The 12416-nt window shown below is 35.5% G+C and overlaps 1 non-coding gene and 1 pseudogene across 1 annotated transcript; one reads left to right on the forward strand and one right to left on the reverse strand.

Annotated features, from left to right (window-relative positions):
• The first annotated feature begins 3571 nt into the window (after positions 1 to 3571).
• On the forward strand, positions 3572 to 3678 carry LOC122152023. Its single transcript, XR_006164374.1, has one exon. It is a non-coding gene; the product is annotated as a U6 spliceosomal RNA (small nuclear RNA).
• Positions 3679 to 7488: 3810 nt separating this feature from the next.
• Positions 7489 to 8402, reverse strand: LOC122152021 (annotated as a pseudogene).
• Positions 8403 to 12416: the final 4014 nt, after the last annotated feature.

Genomic DNA, 12416 nt, shown 5'->3' on the forward strand with positions numbered 1-12416 from the left:
AAATTGTAAGAATAAACTCCTGTTTGTTAAAGCCATCCCATTTGTGGTATATTTCTGTCAGAGTGGCACTAGGTAACCAGAACAGAATTTGGTACCAAGAGAGTGGGGTGCTGCTCTGACAGATACCTAAAATGTGGAAACAGGAGTGGAGTGCGTCCTTGACCTGAGAACCTGGCAGAGAGACCCCAGCATATGGCCTGACAGATGGCAGGACAGATGGCAAGAGACTGGCATGAGAGACGGCAGGAGCAGAGCCAAGAGAACCAGCATGAGACAGCGACAGCCTTACCAGCCCACGAAGAAGAAAACTTGATGCCTTTGGTTAGGTGGCTTCCTGGAAGAGTGGGTTGCCTTCAGGCATTATTTAGTAGAAAAGATCAGCATGAAATGGAGTAGCAGGTTGGCCGGCCCAGGGAGCAACAAAACTGAGTGCTTTTTGTGCAGGTTTTTTTCAGTGGAGTGGGTTGCCTTCGGCAATAATTGGCAGAAGCTGAAAGACCAAGGAGACAGAAGCAGAGCTGCCTCAGCCTTAAGGGTAGGACCATGGCCTTTGGGGGTGGAACGATCACAGCCCCCTAGGTTTCAAAGAGACAGGCCTTCACGAACTTAGTTCTGGAGTGTGGGGCTGCACGTTCATGTCAGTGGGATGGAGCCATAGCTGCTGCCCAAGAGTGAGAGGGCAAGGCTGCCATGCCCAAGATGAGAGGAACAGGGCCCCACCAGGCCAAGGGGGTGAGGTCTCCATTTAGAGGAACTAGGGGACTAGAGCCACCCAGTGGAGGAGACCTGTACAGATACCACCCATTGAAGATCTGTACAGGTGCCAAGTTGACAGGGGGTGGAATTGTGATGGTTATGTTTTTGTGTCAACTTGGCTGGGCCTGGTTGAGTGGCTGGGCAGCTGGTGGTACTTATTCCCCATGATGAGACTGCCAATCAACTCCATGGTGGGATCTACCACAAGCAGCTGAGTAGCTGCCTTTGGGATGTGGTCTGCTTCCTGTATATAAGGAGAAGCCTTTGGGAATGGTCTCTAGCCTATGGCACGCTTGGACCCTGCATGTGTCATTGCTCAGCAGCCTACTATGCTATGCCGACCTTGGGACTTACAATGGACTTAAGTTAATGGCCTGCTGTGTGGTTTGGTAACATTGGGACTGTGCCTTTTGACTTGTCAACTTTGGGGCTTCTCAGCTTCAGCAGCCAGCAGCTGTCTGAGTGAAGAAACACATCTAGCTCCAGTGGGCCAGGAGCAGGAGTCAGAGCTGGACCCCAAGTTTGAGGGGCTTTCACCCAGCCCCTAGAGCCTGGCACTTTGAAGTTGGACTTGAAGCCTCCACATTGTAAGAATAAACTTTTGTTTGTTAAAGCCATCCCATTTGTGGTATATTCCTGTCAGAGTGGCACTAGGTAATCAGAACACTTACTTTGTGACCTAATATATGTTCTATTTTAGAGAATGTTACATTTGCACTGGAAAAGAATGTATATTTTGCTGTTGTTGGACAGAGTGTTTTGTATACATCTATGAGGTCAAGTTGATTGACTGTGTTGTTTATATCTTTGTATCTTGTTGAATGTCTTTCTATTGTTATGCCCTTCATCAACAGTGGTACATTATAGTCTCCTACTATTATTGCTGAGAAGTCTATTTCTCTTTTCAATTCTGCTAAAGTGTGATTTATGTAATTTGGGGCTCTTTCATTGTGTACATATTTATTATGGTTATGTCATCTTTTTGATTGATGCTATAATCATTTTATAATGTCTTTTCTTTTCTCTTTGGCATTAAAATCTATTTTATCAGAAATTAATATTCCCACCCCTGATCTTTTTTGGTTGTCATTTGCTTGATAAATGCTTTTGCACCCTTTGATTTTTAGCTTAGTTTTTCTCTGTGTCTAAGGACATACTTTAAGTTAGTATCTGTCTTTTCTGCCTACCCACTGATGATATTTTTAAAAGTTTGTATCCCATAAGGTTTACCCTTTTTATTATAAATCATCATAGGTATAAATAACGTATCCACATTTACAATGTGATACAAAATAGTTTCACCATCCTAAAAAATCTCCCATACCTCACCTATCCAAGTCCCACCACATATATCCTGGTCCCACTAATACTTTTCTCATCCCTGTAGCTTTTAGGAAGGTTGAGCAATCTACTTCTGTAGCGATACCTCCTTGGAAAACCAAGGAGGGGTTGCTATGAGTCAAATCTGACTCAACAGCAGTGAGTTTCGTTTGAGTTTATAGCTTTTTAAAGATTTATCCATGTGTTTTCATGGTTTAATAACTACTGTTTCATAGTACTGAATATACTTCCATTATACTGTTATACCAAATATTATTTCTCAATTTATATACTAAAGGACATTATGATTGTCTCTGGTTTTTGTCATCTATGAATACAACTGCAATTAATGTTCATGTGCAAAATTTTTGTGGATATTAGTTTTCAAATCAACATGATTAATATGTTGTTTAGTTAAGATTAAGAAACACACAAATTGTCTTCTGAAATGGCTGTAACATTTTGCATCCTATACATTGCACTTTACAGTGAAACAAAGTTTTTGTTGGTATTGCTAATTTTTAAAAAATCTATCTATCTTTATAAGTGTTTAGTGCCATCTTAGGGTTTAATTTCAAATTTTGTAATAACAAATCATGTTGAACATCATTTCATATGCTTATTCACTATGTGTCCATCTTCACTGGTGAGATCTCTGATTGTATCATTTGCTCAATTTAAAAGTTTTTGTTTTCTTTTCTTATTGTTCAGTTTTGTATCTCCTCATATATTTGGATGTAAATAATTTATTAAATACATATATTACAAATATTTTCTTGTTGTTGTTATGTGCCCTCGAGTTGGACCCTACTCATAGCAACCCCTCCTTGAGTTTCTGAGGCGGTATCACTACGGAAGTAGATTGCCCAACCTTCCTTCCAAGGAGTGGCTGGTGGATTTGAGCCACCAGCCCTCTGGTTAGCAGTTAAGTGCCTTAAGCACTATGCTACCAGAACTCCTAAATATTTTCCTAGTACATGTTTTTTTTTTCTTTTATTCTTTTCATAGTTTCTTTTGCAGAGTAGAAGTATTTTATTAATTCTAACTTACAATTTTTTCTTTCTTGCATCATGCTTTTAGGTTTATATTTTAAAATGCATTGCCAAACCCAGCTCACTGCCATTGAGTAAATTTTGACTCATAGAGACCAGCATTGCATTTCCAAGGCTATAAATCTTTGTGGAAGCAGACTGCCTCATCTTTCTTCAGCAGAACTGTTGAGTGTTGGTGGGTACGAGCCACCAACTTTTTGGTTAGCAGCCAAATGCCTTAACCACTATACAACCAGAGCTCATTTGATATCTCAAGGTCACCTTTATTTTCTGCTATAATATTATATTTTAATTTTTACTGTGTTTTGGGTGCAAATGTACACAGCAAAATTAGTTTTGCTGTTATTTTTATGGCACTCTGGTGGTTCAGTGCCTAAGGCATTTGCAAACTTGACGGTTGGCAGTTTAAACCCTCTTGCCACTCTGCAGAAGTAGATATTCATGTGCTCGCTTCGGCAGCACATATACTAAAATTGGAACGATACAGAGAAGATTAGCATGGCCCCTGCGGAAGGATGACACGCAAATTCGTGAAGCGTTCCATTAAAAAAAAAAAAAAAGAAGAAGAAGTAGATATTCATGTCTTAGAAACCCAATGGGGGTCACTATATGTCAGAATTGACTTGATGGCAGTGAGTTTGGTTTTTTGGTTTATGTTATTTTTAAATAGTTATTTTATTGTTTTGTGGTTTGCCTTTAGCTTTACAATTCATTTTGAGAATTTTTTGTGAAAAGTGTAACATCTGTGTCTATATTTTGAGTTAATCTTTGTGAAAAGTGAAATGTCTGTGTCTATCGTTATTTTTAACAGTGAGTATCCAATAGTTCCAGCAGTATTTGAAGAAAAGACTGTTCTTACTCCATTGAATCTCCTTTGCTACTTTGTGAAAAATTAGTTGACTAAATATGTGGGACTATCTGGGTTCTCTATTCTTTTCCATTAATCGATTTGTCTATTATTTCACTAATAAACTTTATTAATTAGTGTAGTCTTACCTCTTCTCTTGATTAGTGTAGTTTTATAGTAAGTCTTGAAATGAGATTGTCTTCTACCTTTTTTTTTCCCTCAAGGGTTTTATTGGCTCTTCCAGATATTTTGCTTTTTCATCTAAACATTAGAATCACTTTTTCCATATCTACAATATAGCTTGCTGGAAGTTTTATATGTGAACTTTAGAAAATTGATTGGCATGTTAACAATATTGAGTCTTCCAATCCTTCAACACAAAATATATCTCCCTTTATTTAGTTCTTATTTTATTTCTCTCATTTAATTTTCTGCTTATAGTTCTTATGCATGTTTTGTTAGATTAATAATTATTTTTGTTCCATTGTAAACAATCATTTTAAAAATTTACAAATTTCAATTGTTCTTGGTCATTCATAAGAAAGATACTGACTTTTTTATATTAACCATGTATTCTGTAGCCTTGCTATATTCACTTATTATGTTCAGGTTTTTTTTTTTTTTTTTTTAAGGTTTTCTATGTAGATATTCATGAAATCTGTGAGTAATGCTAGTATGATAGTAGCATTTGTTTTTGTAGATTTTGATCTATGTTTTTATCAAAAATGGGTGTTGGATTCTACAAAATGCTTTTTCTGCATCAATTGATACAATCCTATGATTTTTTTCTTCTTTGTCCTATTGATGTGATTAGTTTTTAAATACTGAGCTAATCTTGCATATTGGCTTGATCTTGATGAATATATCCTTTTATACACAAACCATAAAGCCAAACTCACTGCAGTTGAGGGGGCTCTGACTCATAGTGACCCCTCCTTGGGTTTCCAAAGTGGCATCACTACAGAAGTAGATTGCCCCATCTTCCTTTCGAGGAGGGGCTGGGTGGGTTTGAACTGCCAGCCTTCTGGTTGGCAGTCAAATGCCTTGCATTTTATTTGTGATATTTTTGTTGAGGATTTTTGCTTTTTTTTTTCTTTAATGAGAGATGTGTGTCCAAAAGCTCAATTATTTTTAAGACACTACTTGTATCATATTTGCTATTGCTTTTTCACCAAAAGAATCAAATGACTTAGGTTAGAGAAAGTATGGGAGGGAATCACTATGTGTTCTTTTCAGGGTGTGCTCATTTTTAAACCTAACACTGAAACTGGGGAAATAAAATATGCTAAGTAAGTTAATTTTTGTCATATCACATATCTTTTAAATCAGCTCTAATAAATATTTGGTTTTATTTTTGTTGGGGGGATGGGTTCTTATCCTGTCTACCATGAGAAGGAAGAATTGATATTGAACAGGAAAAAAAAATGCATATTTACTTATACATAGCCTAAAACAAAACAAAACAAAAAAATAATCTCTTGATTAATTATGATCAGCTTGATTGAGATCACAACCCTCAATAAAGGGAGATTGTATGACAGAATGCAATGGTTAACTTAATCTGCGTTATGTGGTACACCATTGAAACTGGGAATGGAGACAATTTTCCTGAAAAACAAGTAAACAAAATAAGTAAGCAATATTGTTTATTGTTTATTTTCACCCTTGCCATCAAAAGTGAAAGGAGGCTTGGTGAAAAAGAAGAGTTATTCATTAAATATCCAAATGGGAGCAAACAAAATGGGCTTAGAGGAAAGGTGAATATTTGTGACTTGTGCATTGTTCACTTGTCTCCCAAAATAATTGTTTTAAATTGTATAATGCATATATTTCATTTCATTTCTATCCACATAATTTAACCCATTTACCTATCCAATCTTACATAGCAAAAAAAAAAAAAAAAAAAAAAACTCACTGTCATCCATTAAGATTTGACTCATAGAGACCCCTCCTTGGGTTTTCAAGGCAGTATCACTATGGAAGTAGATTGCCCCATCTTTCTTCCCAGGAGTTCATTGCCATCCATTCACATTTGACTCATAGCGACCCCTCCTTGGGTTTTTGAGGCAGTATCACTACGGAAGTAGATTGCCCCATCTTTCATCCCAGGAGTTCCTTCCCAGGAGTAGTTGGTGGGTTTGAACTGCTAACCTTCTGGTTAGCAGTCAAATGCCTGAAGCACTATGCTACCATCTAGGTAATCACAATGAACTAATCCATTATTCAAATATGAATTGAGCTTTTACTGTGTGCTACAACCTGATGTTATGGGTAGGAAGAGAGGTGATTAAAATATATTTCATCCTCTGAAATTTTATGATCAAGAAAAAATTTATTTAACATAAATGGAATAATGACTTATATACTATTTTACAAATTGCTTTTCAAATATGCACATTTTTAATATCTTTCTATGATTTGGTAAATACTACATTTAATATCATAATTCCCTAATGGACTTACACCTTGCTAAAATTATGGTTATTTGGTTGATTCCAATAATTTACTCTTACAAAATGACTGTAATAGTCAGAGTTAAATATTTATTTTGGGCTTATTGGCAACTTCAGTTGTGTCATAAATTTCTAGATTGAGATTTTCAAGGTAAAAGGTAATATATGTGGTTGATAATTAGTTAAATCTCAAGTTTTCAAACAAATTGCATGAAACCACCAATTTCTCTGCATACTTGCTAACTCTTCACATCATCAAAATATTGCTTTGTGCAACTATGATAAATGGATTATATAAAAAGATTCTAATTTGCAAATGTGTGGTTGATAATAATGTCATTCGTATTTTCTGGCTATGACAAATTTTTTTTTTAAATTTCAGTAAATTAACTATCTTATTTTCTCTTTGTATTTATAAATTGTGTATCTTTCTTATTGATTCATAGAAGATCCTTATGTATTTATGTTATTAACCTTTTCCTGTCATTTGTGTGGCAAATCTATTCTTTTATTTTTGTTCTCTCTAATATTTTTCTTTACATTTTGTCTTTTACTATGGATTTTTAAAAGTTTGTCAGTTAAATCTGTCATTTTATTGAAAACGGGAGTGGGGTGGGGTGGGCAGAATGTCTTATTCACATCCATACTATAAAATCATCTGGAAAGAAGAAAAAATGAATGTTTTAGTCATTAAAATTTCTGCTTAAAAGATTAAAAAGGACATATATTTTATCTACCACAGAGCATTTTTAAATAATTGCTTGTTCAATAATGAAGTGATAGGAAAATAATGATTAAATGGCTGTGAGATCAGCCTGATTGTTCTACATGTTAAGTAATGAGAAATTTGTTTATCACCACTATAAAAATATAAATTAGCTATGCGGTTCAAACCCACCAGCCACTCCTCGGAAGGAAGGTTGGGCAATCCTACTTCCGTAGTGATACTGCTTCGGAAACCCAAGGAGGGATCGCTATGAGTCGGGGCCGACTCGTCGGCATATAACAACGACAACAACAACATGCATCTTTTAACATGATTCATTAACTTAAATTTCTTCTACTTCTTTGAGAGGAATGCAATTTTTTTGAATGAGTCTTTAATGGCTTTTTTAACTTGCTTATTCCGCAAGGTATATATGAAAGGATTCAGCGTTGGTGATATGGATGAAATGAGCAATGACACACTTTTATCAATCTCCACCTCTTCTTTTGCAGAAGTTTTGTTATAGATGAAGATGCAGCTGCCGTAGGTGATTGAAATCACAATCATGTGGGAAGAACAGGTGGAAAAGGCCTTTTTCCTTTGTTGAACAGAAGAGAATTTTAGAATCATCTTTACAATATGCAAGTAGGGGAGAACTACACACATAAACATGATAACAAAAGTCAGTACAGCACAGGCTATAACCATCTGCTCAATTAACCATGTGTCTGAGCATGAGATTTTCAGAATAGGAGGTACATCACAGCCAAAATGATTGATGATATTAGAGTTACAAAATTCCAGGTTAAAAACTAAGCTAATTGGTGGGAGAATAATCATAAATGCTACCATCCAACAGCAGAAAACTAGAATTTTGCACACTTTGCTGCTCATGATTGTCCTATAATGTAAGGGTTTGCAGATGGCCACATAACGATCATAAGACATGATGGCCAAAAGAAAAAACTCAGTTACCCCAAAGAGATATATAAAAAATAGTTGAATGGCACATGCATCGTAAGTAATTTTTCTGTCTCCAGTTGATATGCTGTGCAGGAATCTTGGAACACAGGCTGTTGTAAATGAGATTTCTAGAAAAGAGAAATTTTGGAGGAAAAAATACAGGGGTGTTTTAAGGTGAGGATTCACCAAGGTGAGGGTAATGATGGTCAGATTTCCAGTAGGAAAATGAAAAGCAAAACCTGAAGCTGAGGATCTTCTGTCAGTCCCCGAAGGATAAACATTGTTATTGCTGTGTGGTTTCTCATAATTAAACTTCAGGCTTAAGCCAAACCTATGTGTAAATTTAAGAGAGAATTAAACTGCAGAATTCAGTGACAAAATCAAGTAATGATGAATACTCTCTCATATTCAACCTTATCCAACACCCATGAGTATTTTTTATTGACCCTAGGAATACTTTTTCTGTATTGTAGTGAGCTGAGCACCTTAATTTATTTATACCAAATGGGTAAGTGAGGTGTTATAAAAATCATTTTTTAATTATTTAACTATAATTTAACTTTTATTTATTATTCTTTTGTAATTACTTAATAATGAATTGAACATTGTAATTTCTATGTGGGATTTGTGCATTTGGACTCCTACACATCCATATTTATAATTTCAAATATCTCTTTTAAGCATTAATACCTATATCTCACATATCTAGTCCTTGGACTACACTGTGTAGTACAATCTGACGGTGTTGCTGCAGTCTTCTATCACATTCTGAGGCAATGTTGAGTATAATGAATGCATTGTGAAAGAATATACAAGTAGACTTTCATGCTGTCAGCTTGATTCAGATTGAAATACATGTATAAAACATATTTTGCAGTGCTCAGAAGAAAACAGCATGGTGAATTTGCTTGATCTCCTTACCATAACACTATATCCTCTCCCTTCTCCTTCAAGTTCACATTTTTTTGTCTATTTATGCATTTTGCATTCATTTCTTGACTCCTTATTTTATTTTCAACTTAATAAGTCTTTGGAAACTGCTCCATTATGCATCTTCAAATTATTTAATTCACAATATAATTATAAGAAGCAGCAGCTCTGGAGCACAGTGGTTAAGGCATTCAGCGGACAACCAAAAGTTGGTGGTTTGAACCCACTAGCCACTGTTCAGGAGAAAGATGAGGCAGTCTGCTTCTGTAACGATCTATAACCTTGGCAACCATGTGGGGGTTGCTATGAGTCAGAATGCTCTCATGCTATCCTCCAGGCACTCTTCCATGTGTAAACTCTAAAACTCACTGCCATCAAGTCAGATTAGACTGATAATGACCTCTCCTTGGGTTTCCAAGGTGGTATCAGTATGGAAGTAGATTGCCCCATCTTCCTTTCAAGGAGTGACTGGTGGGTTTGAACCACCAGGCTTCTGGTTAGCAGTCAATGTATAACTGATATAATCCTGTGACATAGGGAGGCATATGACCTCCATTTTGTATATGAGAAAAAGTGAAACACAGAGAGGTCAAGTATATGTCTACTGTTTACTAGAAGTGACCAGTCATTGAGACTCCAGAGCCCCAACACTAATCACTGCACGTTGACTATTGGTGCACATTTACCTGAATTTTTGGTTTAATGTCTCTATAAGTATGCAAAACCTTAAAGTTAGGGTTACAATATAACTTTTTGTCATAGAACATATTTGAGAACCAATAGGGCAGTGTAAGTAATTATGCTAATACAACTGATGTAAATATGACTGTCAAAGATAAAAACTAAATACATACCACTTTGCTTATATACAATCATTCTCTCAATTCATGAGCAATATCAGAGTTGATTAATATCAAAAAGTGTCCAGGTACAGCTGTCTAATTTTCCTTGACTAATTCCTTATCCTTTGTTATTTTTGTTTCTGTTGTTATTTTTGTTAGGTGCCATTAAGTCAGTCCCCACTCATAGCAACTGTACATTTTAAAAAGTAGAAGTGCTTGTAGGGTTTTCTTGGTTGTAATTTTTTTCAAAACAGATCACCAGGTCTTTTCTTCCAGAGCCGTTGTGTGGGTTCTAACTACCAAACTTTAGGTTAGCAGCTGCAAGTGTCACCAAGGTTCCCAGTTATGCCTTTAATTACATAGATTTCTCTATATTTGTTCAATATTTCTCCCAGTAAAATGAAGACTAGAGACTAGGGACTTTGTCATCCTGGGCTAAGATGAATAGCTAGCTAAGAATTATTTATCACTTATCTCTAATTATGTTGACAGATTTTCCATAGATTTATAGATTGCAAGTAATGTCTCCAAAGGCTCCAAATTTTCTAACATTTACTAAATGTGAAAGGAATATAGTAAGAATAAACCATTTTCTTGTAGTTTTCAAATATTTTTCACAGAAAGCCTTGGCATATGTAACACCAACACATTCACAAAAGTCTTTTTCTCATTTTCCTAATTCAGTGGCCAGTGTCTTTACTCCTGTAGACCCAGTATACAAAGCATAGTCTCCATAGCAGAGACCACACTGGACCACTAGACAGAGAAATGAATCAGAGTCATCATAGAAGCAGTTAGAAACCTGGGCTCTGGAGCATGGTGTTATCATCAGGAGGTAACGCTCTCTCTCACACTGAGAATCTTCTTTACTGTTTTCTTTTTTGCCAGACTCTCAAGAAACCACCTAGCAGTGATATTGGTATTAGTTCAGATTTTCTCATAACTTTAAATTATTCTTTCATCCTTAATACTTAATATTTTGCTTCTATCTAAATCCAGACTCATTAAATATTAAGTGTTTAATAATCTTCATTTCATATTCATATTGACTATAATGTTTTAAATATTTAACTTCTAAAAAGTTTTTTTTAATTGTTCAAAATATCAGAAATGGATAATAAAATATCAGTCAATATATCAATCTAGTGTCATTCTGTGTGTGTGTATATGTGTGTAACTTTTTTTCCTTCTTCATATATGTGTGTTTGTGGGGGATTTTTCTTATGAATTTTCTCTTAACCCAAGCCTAGTATTTGTTTGTATAGCCAAAGTTCTAGAAAAAAGTTAAACCTCATAAGTGACTATTGGATATTTTCTCATCAAATGATAACAATAGTATTCAGCAACTGGATTATTTAAGTCTACTACTTTGTGCTAAGAGATAAATATATTATGAGACTTTCCATACAGTAAAAAATAACTGAAATAACATTTTCATACTTACCATTATTCCAAAACCCAAACCCACTGCCATCAAGTCAATTATGACTCATAACAATTGCCGTTGGGTTTCCAAGACTGTAAATCTTTACAGAAGTAGATTGCCTCATTTTCCTCCAACAGAGAAGCTAGTGAGTTTGAACCACTGACCTGGTTAGCAACCAAATGACTTACCAACTGTGCCACCAAAGCTCTTTACCTACTCTTAAGTAGTAAGTATTTCATGGTATCTGTTGGCATTTAATTCCAGATGTTCATAGGGAAACACAGTGGAACAGTACTATGCTGGTGGGAACATGTGAAAGCTATTTTCTGAAGGACCCACAATCAGTCAGAAAGGATCCTAGAAATACCCAGAACACTTTTACATCATAAAGGTCCTCTTCACCGAGAGAGAAGAGCCAGTTTGAACCACAGAGATATGTCTTTGTTCTCTTGACCATTAAAATAAAGGAATGCTGGGGATGTCATCAGTAATTAGGTAGTTAGGGATAGTTGATCTGAACTTATTGGTGAGAAAAAGAAATATTTGGTAGTAAATGTTAAAGCTAGTTACTTTATATAGTCCATCTTTAACAAGAGACAATAGAGTCAACAAATAGGAGTCCTTCATTATCCATGATTGAAAGTCACAAGGAATGTTCAATATAATTAGTTTTGGCAATCAGCCTTACTCAGAACTTAAAGGAGACAGAGCCTTTAGGGCCAAGAAGAGCAAGAATAGCACACAAACACTGTGATGGTACTGGGCAATGTAAGTCAAATGAAAAGATACGTATTTTTTTCCTGTATTGTCTAAGACAATGGAACTTGCATAAAACTGTTTTCCACACTTATTTTTTTACAATACATAACTCAATAATGTTAAAAATAAAAAGATTAAAAAAAAATAAAATATAACAATAAACATAAATTATTTTATAAAAGTAAGGTCAAAGATATCCCATCCAAATATAAGTAAACATTTCAAACTGTTTTATCATCTACCACTTTCATCCAATCTAGCATGATTGAGCTCTGGTAGCATAGTGGCTAAGACACTTGCCTGCTAACCAGATGGCTGGCGGTTCAAACCCACCAGCCACTCCTCGGAAGGAAGGTTGGGCA

Source organism: Orycteropus afer, unplaced genomic scaffold (genome assembly GCF_000298275.1).
Source record: "Orycteropus afer afer isolate SDZICR_OR568_19922 unplaced genomic scaffold, OryAfe1.0 scaffold01145, whole genome shotgun sequence".
NCBI classification, from domain to species: Eukaryota; Metazoa; Chordata; class Mammalia; order Tubulidentata; family Orycteropodidae; genus Orycteropus; species Orycteropus afer.